Source organism: Microcebus murinus, chromosome 22, assembly GCF_040939455.1.
Source record: "Microcebus murinus isolate Inina chromosome 22, M.murinus_Inina_mat1.0, whole genome shotgun sequence".
NCBI lineage: Eukaryota > Metazoa > Chordata > Mammalia > Primates > Cheirogaleidae > Microcebus > Microcebus murinus.
This window is the reverse complement of record NC_134125.1, coordinates 16799318-16824000: the sequence shown is the minus strand read 5'-3', so window position 1 is coordinate 16824000 and position 24683 is coordinate 16799318. Positions and strand designations below refer to the sequence as shown.

Here is a 24683-nt window from a genome sequence, read left to right as displayed (position 1 = left end):
CTATTTATGATAGAGACGGGGTCTCGCTCTTGCTCAGGCTGGTTTCAAACTCCTGACCTCGAGCAATCCACCCGCCTCGGCCTCCCAGAGTGCTAGGATTACAGGCGTGAGCTACCGCGCCCGGCCGGACCCGAGATTTTATCCTGATGCCCGGGAGAGGAAGGGCCCTTAAGGGGTCGCATCATCCATCCCCTGCCTCCATCGCTCTGTCAATTTTCCTCTCTTCAAAGAAACACAACTCCAATGTCACCAGGCCAACCAATAAACACACACACGGTAGTATTATTATTACATTGATAATCATGACAGCTGCCAACAGCATGCCTGGCACGGGGCTAAGAGCACCACAGGTAGCATCTCAGCCAATGCTCACAACAGCCCTACGAGGTGATTCTACCATCATTCCTGTTGTACAGACAGGGAAACTGAGGCTGAGGACCAAACTTGCCCAGAGTCACACAAGCAGCAAGTGGTGAAGACACGGACTTTCTGGCTTTCTGGTCCAAGGCGCCTGCCCATCTGCTCTGTTCCACCCTCTCCCCTGATAATACGGGCGTTTATTGAGCAGCTACTTACATGCCCGGTCCTCACAGAAAGACCTTTGAACCAGGCACTGCTGCCACACCCAATCTGCAGATAAGCGAACTGAAGAGGAAGGCGACATGACTTGTCCAGAGGCAAAACTGGAACTTGGGTCAACCTCACTGGGCTCCCGTGGTCCCACCCTGCCTTCCCTCAGCCCCAACTGGCAGGTCCCCAGGCAGCCAGTCTCCACCCTTGAAAGTCACAGGCCAGGCGCCTGGGCCTGGCAGCACGCCTTCCGCAAGGCCCAGCCAGAGGCGGGTGCCCCACGGGCTGAGCTGGGGGTGAGCCCCGGCAACTGGGGGGGCAGGCAGGGAAAGGACCCAGTGGGTTCTCTGCACCACAGGTGGGGGTGCCTGAGTCTGGCAGGTGGCCACCGGGTGTCCAAGCTCCACTCAGTCCCTGGGCTTCAGCACCCCTGAGCAGCTCACACCTGCTAGAGGGAGGGCGACATGCAAGGTCCCTCCTACAACCAGCCTCAGGGGGAGGGGGCGGGGGGGGGGACCCAGGAAGGGTTACGGGAAGGCGAAGAGGGGTGTAGGCACAAAGAAGCAGGAAGTAACAGGCAGGAATCCTGACGTCTTGTCCCCACCCAGCTCCCAGCTGGCCGGGTGACCTTGAGCAAAATACTCATCCTCTCCAAGCCTTTTGTTCCCTCTGCTAAAAGGGAAAGCTTCCAAAAGAACAGCACAAAAACCCAGACAGCCCGGTCAGGGCCGGGATCCAGCGCCCGTCCCTGGGGCGGCTGCTGTCTTGCTCCAGGAACGGGGACTCGCAGTGCTCCCCGGGGATGTGCCCTCTCCCTGTTCCCGGCTGCAGCGGGACGAAAAGCCGGGAAGGGCTGGCTCCGGGTGGGGAGGGGAGGACCGGGCTGTCTGAGGGCCTAGAGACCCGAGATGCGTGAACTTGCGCGGTGCCTCCACCAGTGCGCACCTTCCACCTCCGGCAAGGCTCGCCTCAGCCGGCCCCGGGGAGCCCCGCTGAGCCAGGGAGAGTGCGGACCACACAGGGAACCCCGCCGCTGCTGGGCAAGTAAACCGGAGCCCCGGGCCCCTGAGGGTGAGTCTGCAGCAGCAGCAGCTGCGACACCCTCCTCCAAGCGCAAAGGGAGGCCGGGAAACATGGGAGGAGGAGGGACTCGCGCCGTCCAGACCTACACAGACGGCAGTTTCAGGCGTTTCCACCCAGCACGCGCCCACGGGAAGGCCAGGAGCACGGGGCAAAACCGAACCCGACAGCAGAGTCCAGGCGGGATCTGAGCCTCCCCTCTGCTCCAGCACAAGCGTGTGTTTTTCTCACTCAAGGGGCAGAAAAGGTAAAACATCTTGATGCACACACCCGCAGATATCACCACCAAGTAACAGAACGGCTCACCTCCGCGTGGCCCATGACGGTGTCCCAAATACCGCTGTGACACGCTGACAGATATGCTTTATTTTAAGTATTTCCGTGTGTATTAGATCAACTATAACTACCCCACTGAACATCGTTTTTAAATGCTTTGAAGTTTTTTTTAAAAAATGAACCAAAGCTGGGCACAGTGGCTCATGTCTGTAATCCTGGCACTGTGAGAGGCCAAGGCAGGAGGATCACTTGAGGCCAGGAGTTTGAGGCCAGCCTGGGCAACACAGGAAGACCCCATCACTACAAAAAAAAAAATAGAAAAATCAGCCAGGTGCGGTGGCACACACCTGTTGTCCCAGCTACTCGGGAGGCTGAGGCAGGAGGATCGCTTGAGCCCAGGAGTTTGAGGTTGCAGTGAGCTATGATGATGCCACTGCCCTATAGCCTGAGAGACAGAGCAAGACTCTTGTGTCAATAAACAAGTAAATAAAAAGTTAAAACAGGGACCAAAATGTGGCATATCTATGTTATTCAGTCATAGAAAGGAATGAAGGATTGACACTTGCTACAACATGGATGAACCTCGAGAACATTCTGCTAAGTGACAGGAGTCAGGCACAAAAGGTCGCATATTGCACGATTCCATTGATATGAAATGTTCTACACAGGCCAATCCATACAGAAAGTAGATCAGTGGTCGCCTGGGGCTGGGGAAATTGGGGAATGGTGAGGGGGGACTGCTAATGGGCATGGGGTTTCTGTTTCGGGGTGATGAGAATGTTCTAAAATTGATCATGGTGACAGTTGCATGTACCTGTGAATGTATAAACCCACTGAGTCGTACGCTTTATATAGGCAAACTGAAGGATACGTGAGTTATATCTCAATAAAGCTGATACTGAAAAAGAGACAAGTTTAAGAAAAATATTAACTGAGAAGATCAGTCTAGGTGGTACACAAATACAAAAAAAATTCCAAACTGATATAAGAATGACTGAAAAACCAGAGTTTGGGTTTTCCAAAGTTTGGGAAACCAGATTCACGCTTTAGTTTTATGTGGGTTCAAATCTCAGCTCTGTCACCCCCCTGGCTGAATGGCTCTGGCCAGGGACTTAAGTTCTCTCGACCTCAGTTTCCTCTTCTAGAAAATGGGAACGAGAATAGTTCCCACCCCATGGAGTAACCATGAGAACTAAATGAGTGCGCATAGAGCCCCCCCCTGCACATCCTAGAGGGCAGAGAAGCGGTGACATTGCTACCTGTCACCTGAGGCTCACGGAGGGGGTGGGGCCTGCACAAGGTCACAAGGCCAGGAAAAGTCAGGCTCAGAACTTGAACTTCAGTCCTCAGCTACCCAGAAGCCCCACCTCCCACACAGCCCAGAGGCCTCACCCAAACCCGCCCCACCCAGACCCAAGTCCAGCTGATAAATCCTTTCCTGAAAGGGAACACAGCCGGAAAGTCGGCCAGGGGTTTGCTCAGGGCCTGCCAGGTGACAGGGCCTGCCAGAGCCGGCGAAACCCCCGCCGTGCAAGCCAGCGAAGGAGGCCCAGGCGGGCAGAGGGGGCAGGGGGCAGGCCGGGGTCTAGCACAGCGCAGAGCCATGACGGTGAAAATAACACAAGGCGATGTGAAGGACACGTGTGTCTTAGACTTCGTGGTTAGGGAAGGGCTCTGGGAGGGAGTGACCTTGCTGCCGAGCCCCCAAGGAGACAGAGGAGCCCCGGGAAGAGGCTGGGAGAAAGTGTTCCAGGCAGCAGGACCAGCCAGTGCAAAGGCCCTGAGGCAGGAGCAAGCTGGGTGTGCTGCTATTATTATTTAGCCATCGCCAGATTCATCCTCATACTGATTTTCACCCAGATTTCCTTTGGAACTCATTCATCCAACAAATATTTTATTCAGCGCCCCTGCTATGTGCCAGGCACCGTACTAGGGACACAGCGGCGGGCAGAACAAAGTCCCTGCCCTCCTGGAGTTTCCCAGTCCCAGGGAGGGGGCAGACATTAGAGAAGTAAATGCATAAATGACCGTATGACTGCACTTTGGGGTCTAAAATGAAAGGACAGGGATTGGGGAATGGGGAGGGCTGTCCCGTCCCTGGGCCACCACCCTCTCCACCTCCACGAATGCAGCCTCCTGGCGGCCCTCCAGGCCTCCACTCCTTCCCCTGACCTCAAGTCCCCTTCCTTGCCCAGCAGCCAGGAGGAAACCAGGTCCTGCGGTGGAAGGCCACTGCACTAAAATAAACCCCACACTGTCCTGCACTGGCCCCGGAGGCCTGAAACAGTCCTCCTGGACCTGTCCCTCCTTTCTGTCACTTCCTCCCAGAGCCCCTCCCCAACCCCCCATCTAAAACAGACACGTCCTTCACATGGCCTTCTTGTATTTTCGCCGTCACTGCTCTTAATCATTCTCTGAAGTTCTCTATTCTGTTCATGGGCTTTTGTGCCTGCTTCTCCCTATTAGAATGTCAGGTCTATGAAGACGCGGAACCAGCTGCACCTGCACCCTTGGTGCCTGCAACAGAGCCTGGCACAGAAACGTTGCTGGATGGATGGATGGAAGGAAGGAAGGAAGGAAGGAAGGAAGGAAGGAAGGAAGGATAGATGCATGGATGGATGGATGGGTGGATGGAAGGAAGGATGGAAGGATGAATGGAAGGAAGGAAGGAAGGAAGGAAGGAAGGAAGGAAGAATGGAAGGAAGAATGGAAGGATGGAAGGAAGGATAGATGCATGGATGGATGGATGGATAGATGGATGGAAGGATGAATGGAAGGAAGAAGGAAGGAAGGAAGGAAGGAAGGAAGGAAGGAAGGAAGGAAGGAAGGAAGGAAGGAAGGAAGGAAGGAAGGAAGGAAGGATGGTAGAAGGACGGACGGAAGAATGGATGGCAAGTGGATAGATGGTAGATATCAGAATGAATGGGTGGTTCTGGCCATGTGTTTATGAGCACAGGATCCTGAATTCATCTCTCATGAATACCGTTTTCTTAGCAGGTGAAATAAGATAAAACATGTAAAACATTCAGCAAGTGTTCAATAAACAGTAACCATGTTTGTAATCATCATTTCAGTTGTCGCCAACCACTGCAACATCTGTCTGAGGGATGACACTGTGGACGATGCTTGATTGCCTGTCTCTATATCTATTTTTGCTCATGTCCTACAATGATCCTCTATCATTTTTTGTAATAAACACCACAAATAAAACACTATAGTCCTATAGCACGACCTTGGACTTCAAAGCCCTGCCCAGGTAGAAGGGAAACTGAGTTTCTAGCTGGGACCCGGGCCTGTTGCAGCTGCCCACCCTAGCCCGGCCTCCTTACACCAGTCACACCCTGGAACACGGAATCCCCGAGGCTCACGATCCCTTTGGAAGCGCTGTTAGGAAGGCCCCCCGGCAGTGGTGGCCCGTCAGGATGCCAGCCTGTCGGAGGCGGCACTCGGGCCCCGGCCGGAGCCAGCAGCACAGGGGAAGCACAGGCACCCCCCCACCTCTGCCTGCGGGCCAGCCTCCTACCCCCCAAAAATGCAGGTTCTGATGCACATTCAGTGCAGCCTGCAGCGTACAGATGGATCACCCCCAAATTTGAAAGAGACAGTGGGGATGCGCCCACGCTGTGGGCACAACCTTCACTCCGGAGGACCCCACGGGCACCCTCGGGATTCAGCGGCCATCCTTCGGAACAGATGAAGGAGTCCCAAAGGAGCGCTAACAAGGGACAACCTGGCACGGCACGGAGATGCCACAGCGAAGGTGACAAGCAGCGGCTCTCGAGGTCACCCCCGGCGGGCGCCCCCGTGTGCAGCGCCGAGTCACCCGCGAGCTGCCTCTCCGTGGTGCTGCCCACGCTGGCCGCCGCCTGCCGACCCCAGCCCCAGTGCCGAGTGTTTTGTCACACTCTCGGAGACGTGCGGCCGTGGCGAAAGCCACTCCCAAGCAACGTGGACTCAGACAGCCAGAGAGGAGCGTTAGTGACAGCAACCGCGGCTTGTCACGAGGACCCAAGAGGTGGCACACAGCAAGTACTCGGCGCAGGGTCTGGCTCGGTCGGTGTCGTCGGGGCTGTCACTAGATGAGGAGGAAGAGGAAGAGGAGGCCCTGGCTATGCGCCTGGTTGTGCCAGGAGCCTTTACGTGGAGAGCCACAACCTCCCTATCAGGGTAGGCCTACTGGTAACCCCATTTTACAGAGAAGGACACCGAGGACGGGCTACTTGTGCAATTTACTCGTCCGAGCTCACGGAGCCAGTAAAGGGCAGCGTCACGTCCCCACAGATGTCCCCAACCCGACACACCCCTGAAAACCAGGCTCCACTCTCTGCCCTGCCCTACGCCCCCAAACCCTTTCTGCTCTCCGGCCTTCCGGGTCTGCACGGGCGTCTGGCTGACTTCCTGACTTCCAGACTTTCTCGGAGGTGGCCGGCTGACCCTGTCCTTGCCCCCTGGTGCCGCTGAGCCCGTCCTTCCGGAAGCCACGGCTGCGGCTGGGGGTGGTGAGCGAGCTCATCTTACGGCGGCCACCTCCAGCCCGCTGGGACCGTCCGGCAGCTCGGGCTTGGACGACACCCAGGCCTCGGCAGGGACAGGAAGCATCCCGGTGATAAAGATCGGGACGGGCTTGTGAGCGCTCCTAGAGCGCTTTGTGGGGCCCGAACCAGCGGGGCCCCAGCTCCACTCTGCGCTGCCCCCACCTCGGGAACTAAAGAAGCACCCCTGGGCTGGGCCTGGAGGAGGCGGTCCAGGGGCTTCTCCCCCAGCCTAGTGCCTGCGTCCACCAGGCGGAGATCGCAGCATTCGTAGAAGGGGCTCATCTTCTCAGCACGGGAAAACAGAAGTGCGCACGCGTACAAAATGATAGCTAGTCGCACCTGCACGCTCGCCACGTGCCAGGCAGCCCTCTACTAGCGGCACAGGCTTTAACTCACTTAACCCTTGCAGCAACCTCATTTTACGGAAGCCCAGAGAAGGGGAGGTGACCGGCCCCAAGGCCACGCAGCTAAGAGGCTGCAGAGCCAGAACCTGAATCCAAGCCACCTGCGCACAGAGCCCGCATTTTATGCCCCAAGATACAGAGCTGACATTTCGATCAATATGCATGTATGCACAGTGCGGTTAACACGCCTAAAAATCACTGCCTAAAATATTAGCGCTGGTTATCTTTAGACTGTGGGATTATGAGAGTTTTATCTCCTTTTTCTGTGTCTACACAGTCGGCCCTCTGCATCTGAGGGCTCCGCATTCGTGGACTCCACCAACCGCGCGTGGAAAGCATTTTTTTTTAAAGAAATGGATGTTTGCATCCGTACTAAACGTGCACAGACTTTTTTCTTGCCACGATTCCCTAAACAACACGGAACAACCGCTGCTCACATAGCACCTCCCCCGCATTGGGCAGCACAACACGGAGAGATGGTTAAAGCATGCAGGTAGGACTGCGTAGGTCACGCGCAAATACTGCGCATTTTCTGCAAGGGACTTGAACATCCAGGGACTTTGGTATCCGTGGCGGGGGGACGTGGTCATGGAATCAATTCCCCAAGGGTACCAAGGGACAGCTGTATTTCTCCCATCCAAGCACTAACCGGGCCCGACCCTGCTTAGCTTCCGGGATCAGACGAGATCGGGCGTGCTCAGGGTGGTGGCCTTAGCCCGGGACGACTGCATTTCTAAATGTCCAACAATAAAAATGTATCGCTGCATAATAAGGATAAAAAGGGCATAAAAGTTATCAATCTAAAAACCGAAACAAGAGTCATCATCACTTCCTTCAACGGTTATCTCATGCTAACGCACGCCAGGGGTGCAGGTGACGCCGAGGAATGGGGTGACGTCAAGGGCGAAGGTCTGGGGACCCCGCCTTGCGCACAGTGGGGGCTTTCCCTAAACCGCCACCCACCCGGACGGAGCAGCAGGGACGCTGCCTTGATGCCCCCGGGCGACCCAGCTCCTGAGCAGGCGGAAGGGCAGCGCCAGCAGCCCGCTCTGCAGGTGAGGACGCCGAGGCAGAGCCAGGGCGGGACGCAGGGCTACGTGGCTCCCAGCCGGGTGGCGGCTTCCACGGCAGGCGGAGCTGCGGCCACGGCGGAGCCACCTTCCCAGGGGCGGCCCCCAGCGAGCTGCCCCGGACACCCGGCTGACCCCGGCCAAAGCCAGGGAGGACGGACAGACGGCCGAAGCCAGGGAGGACGGACAGACGGCCGAAGCCAGGGAGGACGGACAGATGGACGGCTGAAGCCAGGGAGGACGGACGGATGGCCGAAGCCAGGGAGGACAGACGGCCAAAGCCGGGGAGGACAGATAGACAGCCGAAGCCAGGGAGGACAGACAGACAGACGGCTCACACCTGCTCTGCAGGCTGGCCAGCATTCTGGGCATTCCGGAAATTCCTCCGTGATATTGCTGCTCCCCTCTCCCGCACCCCCATTTAACGCACCCCCATTTAACGCATTGGGGAAGGGAGGACAGAGGGCTGCGATGGAGACATCTGGGTGCAGACGAGACTTGGAAGTGTCACGGCCGTGGTTCTGGGGTCCAGTCTGACGGCAGGCAGGCACCTCTCGCCACTCCAGCAAGAACGCGGCTGCCCGCCAAGGCTCCCGCCCCGTCCCGGCCCAGAGCGCGAGAGGGGGTCGGCTCTGCCCTGTGGCTGAGCGAAGGCGGCCGGGCTGGGATCACACACAGGACCGCAGCCCCGGCCACGGCCACCGCCTCCTCGCTCCCCTCCCTGGCCCAGCCCGGGCCCTGGGACACAGCAGGTGCTCAATAGCAACAGAGATGAAAACGATCGGCTGTCCCGACAGAGGACAGGACACGCTGCGCTGGCCCTTCCGAGGGGAGCGAGGGTGTTTCCAGTGGGGTCAGGACCTCTCGGGGGCAGACGTGAGTTCAAATCCAGACTCTGCCACTTCTTGTCCCAAGCTGGTGACACTGGGGAGGGCTTTACCTCTCTCTACCTCAGCTTCCTCGACTGTAAAGCGGGCACTAATACCAACGGCCCGAATCATTGCAAGGATTTGACGAGAAGACCAGAGCAGGATACCTCCCTAGGGAGGGACTTGGCCCTTGGCAGATTGTGTTTTTTCTGGGCCCTGCCTTTCAAAGGGCTGGTTTGATCCTTTCCAGAAGGTGTATCAGAAATAAGAGGCTCTGGAGTCTGGATACATACCCAGTTTTCCCTGCCTTTGTAAAAAAAAAAAAAAAGGCCCAGAGAGGGTAAGGGGCTTACCTAAGGACACACAGCAGAGAAGCCAGTAGAGAACACAGGAGGCCCGGCTTCTGACCTAGAACTCATTTCTATACACTCCGTATTCTCTCCCAGGGCCTAGCACCCCGTCACGTGCCAAGCACAGCCCCTCCTAGGCAGGTAATCAGTTCCAGAAACAAAGACAAAAGTCTTCCCGTGCTGGGGCCTAAAATGAAAGGGAGTGACAAACCTGGGCGGCTTCCCAGGCCAAAGGGCCCTGGGAGTTCCCCAAGCGAGTCACTCCCCAGCCCTGCCCGGCCCCGGGCAAGGCTGGGCGGAGCAGCCGGTGCCTGCCAAGGCCCGGGCTTCCTGCCTGGACAGGTCGGGAGGAGCGGGTGCAGGGGGACCTCAGTGTACCCAATGCACCTGCTGGCCCCCCTTCTGCTGGGAGGCCTGCACACCCCAAGTTTCCCTCCCTTGGCAGCTGCCGGACTCCCGGGAAAGGGCATTCGTCACTGCAGAGCAAACAAACAAGAAATATCAACACAGAGTGGGCTGGAAGCCACAGCTGAATGACCCGGAGCCTTTGAAAAGACAGCTGTTTCTCTTCCAGGAGGGCCACCCCACTGCCGGCGAGACTGTCACACACACGGGCTCTAGTCCTCTCTGCCTGCCACCAGCTGGCAACCTCTGCCTGCCTGGGCGAGGCATCCGTCTTCCCAGAACCTCAGTTTTCTCATCTATAAAATGGGAACGACACCAGCACCTTTCTTCATAGCTTGTCATGAGGATTCAATAAAATAATGCACAAAATCTACATCGGGGGAACTGAAACGTAACCAGCAGTTAGTCGATCAATGTAAATTATTGTTTAAAATAAAAACAATTTATGACTGCTACTGTCACTATTCCTGCTACTACTACGAACAAGGAGGATTTAGATTATGATTTATGAAAGAATTCCTTGGGATAACTTACACACATTTTATTTTTAAAAAGCCCTAGGCCAGGAGTGGTGGCTCACGCCTATAATCTCGGCACTTTGGGAGGCCGAGGTGGGAGGATTGCTTGAGGCCAGGAGTTCGAGACCAGCCTGGGCAATATAGTGAGACCCCCCCCTTCTCTACAAAAAAATAAAATTAAATTAAAAATTAAAAAAAAACCCTAAGTTGATCTTTTTGTGGGGGCGGTCTCCCATTTTTAATGTGCCCACTATGTACATGAAGTTTCATGAACAAGTACGTCCTCTAATCCCACAATGACCCCACTGGGACAATCTCAGAATATTTCTGCATACGCGCTGCGGCTCAGGGAGGTGAGGGCACCTGTGCAAAGCCACACGGCAGTGCCATGTGGAGACAGGATGTAGCACTAGGACTTCCTGGCTCTGCCCAACCTGCTGCTCTCCACCCCAGGGGCTCCGGGGTGGAAACTCAAGGCATGGGGGCCGGAGTTGAGCTGTGTGAGTCCACACTCCCCACTCCTGGTAGTATAGCCCTGGGCAAGTGACTTCCTTTCTGAGCCTCAGTTTCATCATCTGTAAAATGGGCACATAAGAATCAAATACAATAACGTATAGCAAAATAACGAGCACAGTGCTCGTTACAGAGTGTTACAGAGTGAACACTCACTTCATATTATTTTTACTTTACCACAAGTAACATGGTTCTCAAAAGCTGGGTCTCCGTGGGAAGAGTAGAGGCAGCCTGAGTCACCCTCCACCCCCCAAAACCTCCGAAGATGCCAGGGCAGAATCCGCCCGGAACGTGAGGTCCGGGGCTGCCCTGCTCACCTCCAGCGACACGCTGGCCCATCCCCAGAGTCACTGCACAGGCAGGAAATGCTCGGAGGGGTGGGGCGAGCCGCCCGGGGTCACACAGGAAGCCGGTGCCCCAGCCACCCCGGACCCTAACCCCCCACCCAGCCCACCCCTGGCTCCCGGCAGGGTCCCGTTTCCCGTGGACTTGGCATGTGACCGACACGTGACAGGTTTCTACGACGACATGAACCGTAGGAGTGAGTGACGTTCTGATGCCGAGCCTGGCTTGGGTGGCCCCAGGGGCTACCCGTCACCGAGAACTCCCAGAAGCCTGCTGTCCCCGCGGTGGGGCAGGGGGACAATTCCTTGAACTCAGAGCTGTTCCCCGCTGGGCCGGGGCTGCTGCAGGACTTGGGGCTGCGTGGCGGGTAAGGGCCGGCTCCGGGGACAGGAAGTCGTGGAAGGGGTGACCCGGGAACAGGCAGCCCCTCCAGTTCCGGCAGAAGGGGGAAGGCACACAGGCTCAGGAGCAGGGGCCCTAAAAGCACCTCCCTGCCACTTCCGTCCCCAAGGCCCTGGTGGCTCCGACACCCCTCTGGGCCTTCCCAGACTAACCGAACAGCAGTAGTCACGCGCAGCTGATGCTTACGCCCATGCATCAGCAGGTACTACGAGTTAGCACGCTGAACGCTCACCAGCTTCAGGAGGCAGGCATTACTCCCATTTTACAGATGAGGAAACTGAGGCCCAGAGAGGTTAACTGCCTTGTGCAAGGCCACACAGCTGATACGTGGTAGAACTGGGATCTGAATCCAGGCAGTCTGGCTCCAAAGTTCCCGCATTATTCCCAAGGGACTGGGTTGCAGAATTCCTCATTCCACCCCCATCAGGGCCCGCTCGGTTCCACGCCGATGCTCATAGCCACCGTTTGATTACTTTCAAGCATCACGCCGGGCACTTCGAGGTCCTTCTTGCTAAAGGGCGCAAGCACGCTGCGTCCATTTTATGAATGGGCAAAGCGAGGCTGAGAGACGCAAAGACAAAGGTCATCGTGGTCAAAGGCCACATGGCCCATAAGGCGCAGAGCTGGGATTCGAACCCAGACCCGTGCCTTCCACAGCCTCCCCTTGGCCTTGCTGTGCTCTCCCGCCCCACTGGGCTACAGGTACCAAGGCTTGGGGGACGGAAAACCAGGTCTAGAACAAACACTGTCACCAAGGCAATCACGTCGCTCCTCACACCTCACGTTGTAGGGACAAAGCGCCTCCTCGTCCACGTCCGAGCTTCACAGCGGCTCTGCCAGAGAGGACACACCGTGCCCGTTCTCCAGATGCGGAAACTGAGGCTCAGACTGGTGAGCTGCCTGCCCTGGGCTATAAACTCAAGCCAGGTCCCTCCCCCGGAGATCCTGCTCCGACTCCACTCGTCCCACGCAAGCCACGAGCCACGATTCTTAGTGCCCCTCCGGGCGGACCCTCCACCCCTGCAGCCACCAGCAGCCCCACCCCACGAGAAGCGAGATCGTGGCAGCCCGCACCACTGCGCAGCCTCCGAGACTGCAGCCGAGGCCGGATCCTGGATGTGGCACTTGGCATGTGACGTGCCGTGGCTGACGGCATGAGGGCGGAAGTGACCCCTTCCCAGTCCCGGGTGGAGGCTGCCCTGGCTGGCTGGCTGCCGCCCTTCAGCTTGGGAATGTGGCCGTAGATTTGCCGGGTAGACCCGAACCCAACCCGAAGCCTGGGGCCAGACTGGCTGGCCAAGCCCAGCTAGGACCGGCTGAGCCACCCGCTGAGCCACCCGCTGAGCCGTGAGCAAGAAACAAACGTTTGCTGTTAAAGGCCACTGCGACTCAGGAGATGTTTGTTACACAGCATGACTAGGGAAAACTTGACTAATACAAGGAGAGGACCGTATATTTCCAGAAGGACTCATGTGTCCATGGGCAAGTGTCTTTCAAGACACGGTCCCCAGCAGGTTGGATTGAAACCCAAGGGCCACAAAACACGTGCCCTCATACAGGAACTATCACCTTCCCTACTGGCAGGCCAGAGGCCATACCCAACGGCCACCCACAAGACAGAGCCAACCAATGCTCCTTCTCGCTGAAACATATAAACGAGCTCTCTCCTGCAGGCTGCCCTGGGAGTGAGAAAGGGACAGGAAACCGTGCAGGCTACATCGACATTCCAAATACCCTTTATCCCAGTAGTTCCATGTCCTGGAATTTATCCTCCAACCTACTGCAATAAGTATGCAAATGACACGTAAACAGGGGTGTTTACTGTGGCACTAGGTGTCACAGCAAAACAAACCAAAAACAACTCAATGTCCATCAGCAGATAGCTAATAGCACCTGCATGCACTGGAATGAATGGTTCTCTGCTTTTAAAAAGAATGGGGCGAATCAATTATTATTGTTCTGTTACTATTCACATTTGCTGACAAGTAAATGGGTTCAGAGAGGTTAAGTTACTTGCCCAAGGTCACACAGCCAATACGTGGCAGAGCCAGGATTTCAACTCCTTCCCTCTGGCTCCAAAGTGGATATAAAAATAACTTTGATAATCAGCAAGTTGTGCTTAGGGGCTTAGAAGGAGGGAAGTAAACAGAACATATGCATGTGTACAGTTTCCGAAGGATCAAAGGAAACTGCTAACTGTCTCAGAGTAGGATTGGGAGTCTGGGGTAGGAGACTCACCTTCCACTTCGTAGACTATCATTCTGCCACCTTTGAACTGTTTGGTGCGTGATGTGTTATTTTCATAATCTGAAACACATTTTGATGTGTGTTTATCATTTCTGACTCAGTGATATAAACACCCAAAGATCATGCTTTGGAAGCACATGTGAAACTCTTAACAGAGACAAGGCTACAGGACATGTCAAAGGTTGCTTACCTGAGCCATTAACAAATGCAGCAGTGATGATTTCTCAGAAGTCAAGTTCATGATTATTTGCATACCTGTCTCACTTTGCCTTACCCCTTCCCTTCACCCCATACGACTGACCAGAGGGTTCTTAAGGGATCTTTTGAATTTTTCACCAGCCTAGTGCCTTGCCCACTTTAGATGCTCAATAAAATAAATACTCACCACACTGAAGGGCAAGAAAATTAAGTGTATGTCTTCGTCCCTTGATTCAAACAGTGTGTGAGCTTTCATTTAAATGACAGCAGCATAAGCAGTGGGAGTAGACAGGCCACCCCTCCTCGTGTTGGGGGCCACGGAGGTGGGTAGGGCGTGGCTTTGAGGCAGAGAGCTTTAGGTTCAAATCCCAGCTCTTCCTCTTCCCAGCGGCATGACCTGGCTACAAATCCCATATCCTCTTGGAGCCCCAGTTTTATGAACTGCAAAATCGAGGCTCTCAAGAACAGACACTGCCTGGGTTTGTCGTGAAGAACAGAAAAAGAAAAGAGCCTGATGCAGATGTGACGTGCCGTGCACTTGACCATTCTCCCCAGTTCTCCCATTTTACAGAGGAAGAAACTGAGGTTGCAAGAGGGAAGGAGCGTGTCTGGGCTCACGCCCCTAGAATCTGGATGGGTGAGTAGAGGAAGGAGTGTGAACTCCGGGGCGGGGATGCTCCCTCCAAAGCTGCCGGGTTTGGGTATTCAGGGATCAACAGGGACCTAAAGCGAATTTTTGTTGCTGATGGTCTAACTTGTATTCATTCAACACACCCTGCATTTTGGGGCATAGCAATGCCTTTGCCCGCAAGATCTTTCTGCCTGGAATCCCACCTGTCACCACTCCCCAGCCGCCTACTCATCCTTTAAGCCTCAGCTCAAGTGTCACCTTTGGTTGGCCCTCCCCAACACACACACACACACACACGCACACACACGCACACACACACGCACCCCAGGCTGAGCAAAGCACCTGGCACTTTCCACTCACTGCTACGCTTTGACGTTGGGGACTATCCTATCATGAGCCCTTTTTACAGATGAGGAAGTAGAGTCTCAAAACAAGTACCATGCCCAAGGCCACAGCCAGGAAGGGACAGGGCCAGAGTCTGTCCCCTCATCTCCCTGGCTGGCTCCCCCCTTTCTATCCCTGCCTCCTCCTCCAGGAAGCCTCCCTGGGTTTACCCCATCTGCACCCCAAATTCCACCCACCATCCTGTTTCTTCTCTACTACTCAACTTCGCTGACTTCAAACATCTGCAAGTTGCAAGTGAGAAGTGAGTTCAAATCCCTGCTTTGCCACTGGTGGCTGGCACAGAACTCACTACGCCACTGAGCCCTCCACCTGGGACATGGGGATCAGGAACTCCTCTGCCTTCCCACAGGAAGTCCCTAAGGACTGGCAGGTTTTATGACTATCTCTGGGACAGGCAGATGATGGGTGCTCGGCAGGTTTGCTGAATTCAGTATTGATACTCGCAATATTTAGGCCACCATCCCCGAGGGCTCCCTTCTCCAGACAGAATGTCACCCCTTCAAGAAGGGGTCTTTGCACTGAGTGGCTCTCTACATACATCACTGGCCAAGATCACAGCTGTCAGTCAGCACCCTTCAACGCCATTGCCCTGCCTCTAAGTCCAGTCCATAATAGTCTCTCCCCGAGATGTTTCCAGCAGCCTCATAAAGGGCCCCCAATCTCCGGGCATGCCCCCCACAAGCAGCTCCCCACACCAGCCAGAGCAAGCCTCCAGAAACACACACCTGACCCCACCTGTCACCTGCAGAGAACCGTCCACAGAGCCCCACTGCCCTGGAATAAAGTCCAGACCACTAAGCCTGGTTGGCCAGACCCCGGCCAACCCTCCACGCACCCTGCCGCCTCCAGGCCTCTGCACGAGCCGATCGATCCACCGTCCAGGGAGCTAAACTCTCTGTCCCCTCCGCTTCCGCCCACGCTGTCCCCTTCTAGACAGCTGCCTGTTTCCACAAAGGCTCCCCCTTACGGATGTGGCTGCTAGCCTCATCTCTGACAGTGTTTTGAAATGGTTTTTAAATGAATAAATGAAGGATGAACGAATGGATGCACATACAGAATGTCCTTCTGGGGATCTTTTTCTGAGTTGGTTAAAGACCTGTTCTAGTGATGCATGCGAGAGAGGGGAAACAGTCAGAGCCAGACAGCTGGGTCTCAGTCTTCCTGCCCAGGTCAGCCCAGAATAAAAGCCAGCCCCCAGGGCCTCCATGGGCGGGGGTAGGGAGGTTCCAGCCTCAGAAGCTGGGGTGATGGCTGCATATCCCCAACATCAAGAATCAACACTAGACTGCAGGGGCAAGCTGACTGCTCCATGGCCAGCATGTCACCAGGGGGACAGGGCCTGAACTGCCCTGGGCCCACCATTCCTACAGCGTCCCGCACACAGTAGGCACTCAATGCACGCTGACTGACATGCTCATGCGCCCAGCTGAGACAGTCCCAGACGCTGCACTGAAACCCTGCCTCCCTTCTCTCCCGTAACTGCCCCCTTGTCAGGCATGCAAACCCTTTTCAAAGGATTCCCCCTAAAACCGCCCAGACCTGGGCTCGGATCTGCACAGCTCCCTCGGGAACAGTCCCTGGCAAAGGGAAGGAAGGAGGCGCCAGTGCCTGGAGTGAAGGCGTGTTTGTCCAGGAGACTTGATGGATTAGCAGGGCGAAAGCCAGGCCGAGGGGGAAGCCTTGTCCAAACGTCCTGGTTACTGATTAGCCCAACCTCAGAGCTTCTCTCTCTGCAAGGGGGGATCAGAGGGGCAATTAACCCATTTGGAAGAAAGGCCAAGTTAAATATCGCTCTAATCCTGCAGTTAAAAAGACAGCACGTTGGGTTTCTGGAGCATTCCCTCAGTTGCCACAGGGCAAGCCCAGGGGACCGGACATGGGAAACGGGGGCTGTAGAATGGGGGAGGCACCAATATTTATGGAGCCCCCACTTGTTCCATACCTATCACACCGACCCACTCTGCCAGGCCCCTAGAAGAGGGGTTGTGAGCCGCCCCCTCCCCGAGCCCATTTTGTCCCGAGAAGAGATCCGGCCTCAGACAGGTTAAGTGTTTCTTCCCAAGGTCACAAACAAAAGGCTTTTCCTTCGTGCAACAGGTACGGTCCTTTCCCTTCCGAAAGGTAATGGCTGCTCCCGGCTAGAGAAAGTTCAGCCCGCGCGGGCAGGAAGCCCCGGCCACCTAGGCGGCCCGCGGGGGTCGCGCGCCCGCCGGGGACCCAGAGCAGGGTTCCAGGGCGCGGCGTCCCCGCCCCGGCCAGTGAGCGCCGGGAGGGCGTGGAAAGGTCAGGCTCGGGTGGGGGTCCGTGGGCTGCTTCCCTTCGCGGGCCCCACCCGCGGCCCGGCGCCGCCGCCACCGGGGCGGGACCACGCGGGCCTGCCGCGAGCAGGGACCGAGCCCTAATCCCATCGGGGCGCCTCCGCCCGAGAAGCCCAGCGCAGAGCGCGCAGGCCGGGCCCCGAGGAGCCCCGCGGCCAAAACCCCGGCCCGGGGCGCGCGCCGCCTCCCCACGCCCCGCGGTCCGCGCGCCCCTCTCCCGGCCGCGTCCCGCGCGCCGCCCCGGCTCCCCGCCGCGCTCCCCCGGGGCCTCCAGCCCGCTCGGACGTGCAGAGCCCGCGGCGCCAGGCTGGGTGCCCCGATCTCCAGCGCTCCCCGGCTCCCGGCCAGCGGGTCTCCCCTGGGAGCCTCCCCCGAGGCTCGGGGCGGCGTGGGGAGAGGGGTCCGCGCGCTCCCGGCCGGGGTCACCCTCCGCCCCGCTCCCGGCGGGGATCGGGATCCCAGGCCGCCGCCGCCCGACCCCTCCTGGGGTCCGCTCCCAGGTCGCCGCCGCGCGGCGCGGGTCCCCCGAGTGCCCTGTGCGCGGACTCCCGCGGGGTCCACTCCCAGGCCGCGGGGACAGAGCCCCCGGCCCCCACGCCGGAGCCCTCCCTCCCCGCGGATCCGGAGCCCGGGAGAGCCACCGGGTCCCCGCCTCTTCCCGGCCAACTTTGCCAACTTTTCTCCCCGGCCTCGGCCGGGCGGAAACTTGGCGGCCCCGGCCCGCCGCGGCCTCCCGGGCCCCTCGCGGGTCAGGACCGGGGCGACCGGCCGGCCCCCACCGCGCGGCCGCCGCGCAACCTACCCGGAGCCGCCGCCGGCCCGCGCCGCGCCGCCACCTGCCCGCAGCCCGCGGCACCTGCCCGCGCCGCCCGCGGCCCCGCGCAGCCTAGCCTGCTGGGGGCGGGGCCTGCGGCGGGGACGCGCCCCGTCGCCATGGGAACGGCGGCCGGCGGCGCCTGCGCGGAGGGGCTCGGGGTGGAGCGCGGCCGTCCGGACCAAGCCGCGGGCGGGCGCCCGGGCCCAGGGACTGTCCGGCGGGTCAGAGGTCGCGAGCCCGCCCGGGACTCCTGCTCACCGGAGCGCTCGCGCCCTGACCCCGCTGTGTCCCGCTGGGCGCGTCACTTGCAGCCCCCGCCCGCGGCCCCCGGGCACCCGAGAGGTCTGAGCCCCCAAAGCCAGCCCGCAAGCGGGGAGGCGCCGGGGAGGGCCGGCTCCCCGCAGCGCCCAGCCGCCCAGTCCGCGCGGGGCACCGGCGCCCCCTCGCGGCACGCGGGGCCTGCAGCTGGGGTGTCCGCTCGCGGGGCCTGCAGCCGGGGTGTCCGCTCGCGGGGCGCGGGGCCTGCAGCTGGGGTGTCCGCTCGCGGGGCTCGGGGCCTACTGCTGGGGTGTCCCCTCGCGGGGCGCGGGGCCTGCAGCTGGGGTGTCCGCTCGCGGGGCGCGGGGCCTGCAGGTGGGGTGTCCGCTCGCGGGGCGCGGGGCCTACAGCTGGGGTGTCCGCTCGCGGGGCGCGGGGCCTACAGCTGGGGTGTCCCCTCGCGGGGCTCGGGGCCTGCAGGTGGGGTGTCCGCTCGCGGGGCGCGGGGCCTGCAGCTGGGGTGTCCGCTCGCGGGGCGCGGGGCCTGCAGCTGGGGTGTCCGCTCGCGGGGCGCGGGGCCTGCAGCTGGGGTGTCCGCTCGCGGGGCGCGGGGCCTGCAGCTGGGGTGTCCGCTCGCGGGGCGCGGGGCCTGCAGCTGGGGTGTCCGCTCGCGGGGCGCGGGGCCTGCAGCTGGGGTGTCCGCTCGCCGGGCGCGGGGTCTGCAACTGGGTTGTCTCCGCGCGGGGCCTGCAGCTGGGGTGTCCGCTCGCGGCGCGCGGGGCCTGCAGCCGGGGTGTCCGCTCGCGGGGCGCGGGGCCTGCAGTTGGGGTGTCCGCTCGCGGGGCGCGGCCTCTCTGCGCGGGGCCCCTGCCGCGGTGCTGGGGTCGGGTTGTGGGGCAATGATGGGTCTGGAGGCTTACAGACAGGTGGGCGGGGTCCTAGGAAGTCGCCCGTGGAGGAGAATGCCTGTCCTGTCATCCTTTACTCATCTCATGCAATGGATGTGGATTAAGCACCTACTGTGTGCTGGGTGCTGGAGACGTGCGGCGCCGGCAAGGTCCGGGCTCTTCCGGAGCTTACAGACGCTGAAAAAAGCAATGGCGCGGGTACACGGAATTGCGCGTGTGGCAGTGCTCCCGAGGAACGTGCGGGGAGCGAACGACCGCCCGGAGGACCGAACGTCGTGCGGCCTGGACCTCGCCGAAGTCGAAGACAGGAACAACATCCGGCCGTGCGGCTTCGGGAGGATGGGCAGGGAGCCCTCCTGCCTCAGTTTCTCTCGCGTTGTTGAGGGGCGCGCGTGCGTGCGCGCGTGTGCGTGCAAGAAGCAAGGGCGGCTCCTGCACATCCTCTGCGCCTCGCCACTCCGTCGCAGGACGTCGTCCTTGATCATGGACATGTCTTGAGCACGGGCCTCCACAGGGCCAGGCTCCGTGGCTTCCACACGAGGCTTCCGCTTCCGGAGAGAAGTCTGCGAGGCAGGAGACCGGGAATGGTCGGATTGAAAATTAACATCCCTCGAAACCCGCCTTTAAGCAGGGCTGTGGCATGGCGAGCGTGTGTTATGTGAGCAAAGACGAGTCATGGCTTCTGCCTGCTCTTCTCGCTAGAACTCCTGGAGGAGGGACTTTGGTCTCTTGTTCACTCCTGACCCCCCCAGTGCCTGGGGCAGGGCTTGGCACACAGTAGGTGCTCAATGAATGTATGCTGGGTGTAGGAATGACTTTCTCCACTTCTCCCTAGCCTTAGGGGGCCTTCCTGTCTCTCCTGGGGAAAATCTCCACGATCCAGAGCAAGTGGGCTGCAGGTTGTGTTTACCTGGACATTCCGTGTTTCCCACTCCCCAGACAGCCGGGTCTTCCACCATGGCGCTCCCCTCTGCCCCAGAATATAAGCCCTGGAGCGGGCAAGACAGCCCTCCTCCTGCCACCACCACCTCCCCGGCCCCCACAGGGACCCCAAACCCAGATACGTCCCCAGCCCTGACCACCTGCCCTATTTGCCCGAAGAGATGCCCAGCCCAGGCCAGGTGTCAGCTCTTCTATCCCGATGCCCAGAAGTGTCAAACTACAACTCCCAGAGTGCTCCTGGCCCCAGGAGGGGCGGGACTTCCTGGCTCAGCCTGGCCTCACCTGATTCTCCCTGCATGCCTGTGTCCTCCCTGCATGGCTGTGTCCCCCATGCGTGCCTGTGTCCTCTCTCCCAGTGAGAAGCGCCAGCCAGCGCACACCCAGAGGCTGTTCCCTGACTGAAGAGGTGTCAGGTTGTACACTGTTTCCAGAGCCACTACTCCCACCCCTACTCCCAGCCCTGGCTTTTCTCTTCCTGAGGACAGAGGGCAGTGCCACCCAGGGACTTTCCCAGAACCTCTTCCCTGCCGTCTACTGCCCCCTCCTCCAGGAAGTCTGCCCTGATTAGGCTGCCTGTTCTCAGAATCTTTGACAGCTCTGTCCAGTAGAACTCTCTGCGGTGATACAGAGGTTCTGTACCTGCGCTGTTCCACGTTGCCCACCATGACTACTGAGCTTTGGAAATGAGGTCAGTGGGACCGAGGAACTAATTTTTAAATTTTATTTAACTTACATTTAAACCAGTATGTTCTTTGAAATGTTTTCCCTCAACACCAGGCCTTTGCCCATGCCATGCCCCCTGCCAGGAAGACTTTGCTCTCTGCCTGCCCAGCGTCTGGTTAACAACTACACGTCCCTCAGACCTTGGTGTCTCCCTCCAAGAAACAATCCCTCACTACCCAGACTGAGTCCCTGTCACCTGAGTCTTGTGCACCCCCTCCCCCATTGCACTGAAGTGTAATTGCCCGATTATTTCTCTCTCACTTTTCCTCGAGGGCAAAGACCAGCATGGCACCTGAATCACAGCTGACAATTAATATTCCTGGCAATCAGCGTTGAAGAAATGTTTTCACACGATCTGACCCAGTGCCTGGTTCAGTAATGCTACTAATGAAAGCTATCATTTATTGAGCCATGTACTTAGCCTGTGCTGTCTCATGAAACACGACAACACCTATAAAAGATGCTCTATTATCTCCCTTTTGCAGAGGAAGGATCTGAAGCTCAGAGAGGTTAAGTAAGTTGCCCGAGATCACACAGCTATTATAGTATCTCAGCCTGGTTTCCTGGAAAACAGAGGCTAAGGCAATATGTGCTAATGCTTTATTGGGGATGTAACCCCAGCCCAGCAAGGGTGAAAGGAAAGGGAAGGAAGGAGAGAAATACAAGACATGCCTTACTGGCCACAGTGTCTCTGGAAAACACGGAGTTCCAGCATTCAGGAGGTCTCTGAAGAAGCCACGTGAAACAGCCCATTGCAGGGATGAAGGGCAGGGACTTCATTGGCTGACACCTCTCATCTCTTGTCCCCGATTGGTCACAGATGGGCCCAATTGCTCCCCACCTAGCTGGCCACGTGGCTGCAGACACTGCCGCAGGACGTCTGTAGGGGAGGCTGGCTCATGTCCAGTGCCAGGAAGGACACGGCTCAGCACACCTGAGAGGTACATCAGCCAAGGAAAAAAATTGAATGATTGAATGAGTGGGGGGAAACCTTCCCAGACGCCCTCATTTTATAGGAGGAGAAAGTGCAGACCAGAGAGGCAGAGATGCCCCCACTAAGGTCACTCTGCATGTAGGTGGCAGAGCTGGGACTTGAGCCTGTGTCTCCGGCTTCGCTCAGGTTTTCCGCCCGTATCTTGCTGGACCCTCCTGCTTCTGACAGTACCAACTGGCGCGTGCTGGCCACAATGCCAGCACTTCCTGAGTACGAGGGGTGGTGACCCCTCTTGTTCTACCTGCCTGGCATCCCTCTCCTCTGCTAACGAGGCCTCAGTTTACCTCCCGGTAACAACCCATCTCCCACACGCAGTCCATGTAGTTCCAGGGGGGCAAACTTCATGACATCCCTATCCTATCCCAATTCCCAAACCTCAGGCCCCCATCCTGGGACACAGGAGGCAGGTCAGCCCAATCAGAGCATCCCATTGTCCTGGCAACATGATTGGGCCACGGGTGGGCACGTGATCCAACTCTGTCCAGTGAGAGTTCATCGCAACATTTGCTGCAAGAAGCAAAGAGGAGCTTTCTTTCCTCTGGGGTTGCTGAATCGGGGACCGTCAGCCTGGAAGCCACCAATGGCCAGCACTGTTAGAGAGGATCTGCCTGAGGATAAAGCCAACCAAGCAAAAACAGAGGGGGGAGGGGGGGAGAGAGAGAGAGAGAGAGAGATGCTGAAGACATTGCTTGTTTACTTGGATCTTTCTGTGCCTGAAGTCACAGCAAGGAATGTTCAGATCAGTGAGCCCATACATTTCTCATTTCTGCCTGAGCCGGTTTGAGTTGCACTTCCGTCACTCACAGTAAAAGACAATACAGGCACCTGCTGTGGGCCACCTCTTATGCTGGATGCTGGGGACAAAGATATTTAAGGTATAGCGCCCGACTTTGGGAGGCTCACAGCACGAGAAGCTTCGAGAAATACAGAGAAATAGATATGCGTGTCAGTTCCCTGGACTAGAATTACCAGGGCAGAAAGGCAGAGAACACAGTGGCAAAGCTTGCTCCACCTGGGGTGTAATAGTAGCTCAGTTAATCCCTACGTGGGCCTTCCCCTGCCCAGGAAATACCACCCCCTCACCCCAACCCACTGGGGCTGGCTTTTCCCCCTGTGCCAAGCCCAACCAGCCGCCCGGAGTGAGCGGCTGTTGATTTAAGGAACTGGGAAGGACACACACACACACACACCCTCAGACCAGCTTATATGTCGCATGCCCGGCTCTGCTCTGCAACCTGAATGCTTCCTTCAAAAGGGAAGGAAAGCTTTTTGATGAGGCCACCAACTTGGGGCCAGAGCTGGAACCTGAGCAGAGGTGGCCACGCTGGAGGGTCATGATCTAAAGTGCTGTGAGTCTGGAGCCGGGAGCGATCGATCCTAGGTGAGGGTGGGGGAGGGGAGGAAGCTGGGGTAGCCCCAAGCATTGTCCAAGAGCCATAAGGGGTGAGTGTGTGTATGTGGGGTCCTTAAGCCTCTAAAATCCATACAACGTTGTGTTTGTTTGTGGGTGCGTTTGCACTCTAGTCTGCATGGGCTAAACAGCCATAGTTTTAAACCGTAGTTTCAAAGGTATGCGTCACCTCCGAAATGTTAAGTCCCGCTGGTCTAGGGCATGGCCTTCCTTTTGTAGATGGGGAAACTGAGGCCCAGAGCCATCGTATAATTTGTTTTTAGGTGACACAGTCAATGTGTAGCAGAGGCTGGAAGAGAACCAGAGAACAGACTTGCCTGGCGGCGTAGCTGGGAGAGTTAGACAAGGGGGCAGGTAGAAATCCTCCCCAGCCCCAGCTTGGCCATCCGTAGACCTCAGCCTGGATGAGCCCTGGAGCCCCAGGCTGGGCCAGGCGCCCTCCCTCTGTGCCTGCTCCTGGCGTCACCCCGGGCTTTCCCGTGCCTGTACCCGTGCCTGTACGAATCTGTAGATTGAAGGGTTGGTGCAAACTCACAACTCCAGCTTGACTTACATAACGCCCCACTCAGACTCCTCCCCCGCCCCCAGTAAACCTGTTCCTCCCCCGGCTCCGGCTCACGTAAGGGCAGCTGCACCACGCCAGGTGCTCAGGGCAAAGCCCCGGAGGCATGTTTGTCTCCTTGCTCTCTCCCGAACCCACCCCTAAGCCACTCCATCAGGTAGTCTGGTCGGCTGGAACATTGTCCTTCAAAGTAGATCCAGAATCTGACCCCCTCGCCCTTGCCCGCCCTTCGGCCGCCCTAGTCTTCATCCGCCCTTGTGGCGCACGCAACTGGCAAGTCGCCTTCTGACTACTTCTCCCCGGCCTCCCCCTCCACCTGTTCCCCACCCAGGAGCCAGAGTCTCATTCTGTGGCCCAGTCTGGAGTGCCGTGGTGGGACCGTAGCTCACTGCAGCCTCAAACTCCTGAGCTCAAGCGATCCTCCTGCCTCAGCCTCCCAAGTAGCTGGGACTACAGGTGCGTACCACCATGCTCAGCTAATTTTTTTTTTATTAATTTTATTTTTCTGTAGAGGTGGGGTCTTGCTGTGTTGTCCAGGCCGGTCTCAAACTCCTGGCCTCAAGCAATACTCTCACCGTGGCCTCCTGAAGTGCTGGGGTTACAGGCTTGGGCCACCCCACCTGGCCCAGAGTGTTTTTTTTTCTAAAAACATAAGACAAGTCATGTCATACCCTGCCCAAGACTGTCCGCAGACTCCCCACCTCACTCAGAAGTTAAAAGCCAAAGCCTGCCAGGCCCACCATTCTCCCCGTCCCCAGCCTTTCAAGTCACATAGCCCTCTGTGGTGCCAAGCACATGCTCGCCCCAGGGCCTTTGCACCTGCTCCTCCCCCTGCCTGGAATATTCCTCCCCCATCTCCACATGGCTCCCTCCCCCACATCTGCTCAAAGGTCACCTTTTCCTATGGCTTTCCACGACCACTCCCTGGCCAC

General features: G+C 58.0%; 1 protein-coding gene across 1 annotated transcript in view; it reads right to left on the bottom strand.

Annotated features, from left to right (window-relative positions):
- Positions 1 to 17984, bottom strand: part of KIAA1671 (KIAA1671 ortholog) — a 186192-nt gene extending 168208 nt beyond the window's left edge. Inside the window, exon 1 of the mRNA XM_075996649.1 lies at positions 17939 to 17984. The gene's annotated coding sequence lies outside the window, so the exon portion shown is untranslated. The remainder of the gene's footprint in view (positions 1 to 17938) is intronic.
- Between the last annotated feature and the right edge of the window lie 6699 nt (positions 17985 to 24683).